The 1,587-nt window shown below is 56.3% G+C and overlaps 1 pseudogene; it reads right to left on the reverse strand.

Moving 5' to 3' along the window:
* Positions 1–92: 92 nt before the first annotated feature.
* Positions 93–1,031, reverse strand: LOC123163917 (high molecular mass early light-inducible protein HV58, chloroplastic-like; annotated as a pseudogene).
* Between the last annotated feature and the right edge of the window lie 556 nt (positions 1,032–1,587).

Raw genomic sequence — 1,587 nt, forward strand, 5'->3', positions numbered from 1 at the left:
ATTGCTCCGTGAAAATATATAGTCAACCGAAGAAGACGTAGGTGAAATTTGTCGAGAAAAAAAAGATGTTGCAGTGACGCCACATTCGTGGACTCATAGTAACAAAGGAATTTTAGGATAAGAAGATAAGAAGCCATGAAATGAAAACAACCTAAACATGAGATTTACAGAATTCTACTTACCCATGGTACAAAATTGCAATGTGGCTACACTGGTTAGTGCTATTACGATTTGTCAGCTCAAAATGAAAATCCACCATGCCACAGTCTCTTAGATGTTGACGAACGGCACGCCGGTGATGAACTCGATGGCGGCGAGCGCCACGAGGCCGAGCATAGCGAAGCGGCCGTTCCAGAGCTCAGCGTCGACGCTCCAGACGCCGCTGGACTTGTTCTCCACGCTCTGGCCCTGCAGCAGCGGCACCAGCGACGCCACGGAGAACACCCCCGCAGTCACCAGGAACCAGCCAAGCCCAGCGCCGCTGCCGGCCTGGTCGAGGAGCCCACCGCCGCGCGCCGCCTCGACGGACAGCGCCGCCACGAAGCCCACCATGGCCAGCCGGCCGTTGATGCGCTCCGGCGCCGGGCCGCTGAACGCGAGCGCGTCCCACACCGAGGGGTTAGCCTTCTTGGTCATGGGCTTGGGTGCCGCCGGGATGGGGGTCGGGGCCGGGCTCGTGCGTGGGGAGGAGGAGGTCGACGCGCTCGTCGTCTCCTTGGCTGAGTCCATGTCAGGCTGCGCATACACAAACAATTTTACATTGAGATGGAGTCTTGAAGTAACACTAGCCAGCCAGCATCCGAAGCAGTTGAGCGGAGACGTGAAAGCTCACCTCGGCCTGGGCCCTGACGACGAGGGCGCGCCGGCCGGCGCGGTGCCACCACCGGAGAACGGGCGGCGGACCGGCCAACGACGGCGAAGGAGCTCAAAGCCACCATGGTTGCCATTACTCAAGGCAAAGAAAAGCTAGCACGGGAAGAGAACTAGAGAAGGTGCTGCTGGCTAGATCGATGGTGATGACACTTGGCTGACGTTGTGTTGCTGTGTCTATTGTGAGCGAGCAGGCGCGCATTTTTAGCGGCCGTGAGGAGGTCGCCGGTGGACGCGGCCGTGGCCACGTGAACGAGGTGATAGAGCTGTACGTGGAGGGAGGGAGGCGGCCGGCTCACGTCGACGTGGACACCGAAGGCCCCATAACCCGCTCTCGCCAAAAAGTGCACGAGACTAGAGAACCAGCATGTACCGACAAAAATTCCTCTTAAACCATCTACAGCCGCAAGGTTGCAAATCTGGCCCCTGAAACATCTGCGAACGCGCCCACGGATAGTGATTAGGCGGGCCGAAAAATTAACCATTTGCAATGACATACCCTATTTTTGAAACACCTATTACATGTAGCGCCATGCACGACGATCATCCCGTCTTTCTTGGGTCAGCTGGGATGTCAAAACACACCGAAAATTGCTCATAGTTAAGATTCTCACACCTGTATTAGTCCCACCTGACCGCGTGACGAGCTAGTCGACCGGCTTAAATAGCCGGGTCGTGCAGAAGCGATAAGCTTATGACATTATTGGATCCTTTGTA

The sequence above is a fragment of the Triticum aestivum genome, chromosome 1A, assembly GCF_018294505.1.
Source record: "Triticum aestivum cultivar Chinese Spring chromosome 1A, IWGSC CS RefSeq v2.1, whole genome shotgun sequence".
NCBI classification, from domain to species: Eukaryota; Viridiplantae; Streptophyta; class Magnoliopsida; order Poales; family Poaceae; genus Triticum; species Triticum aestivum.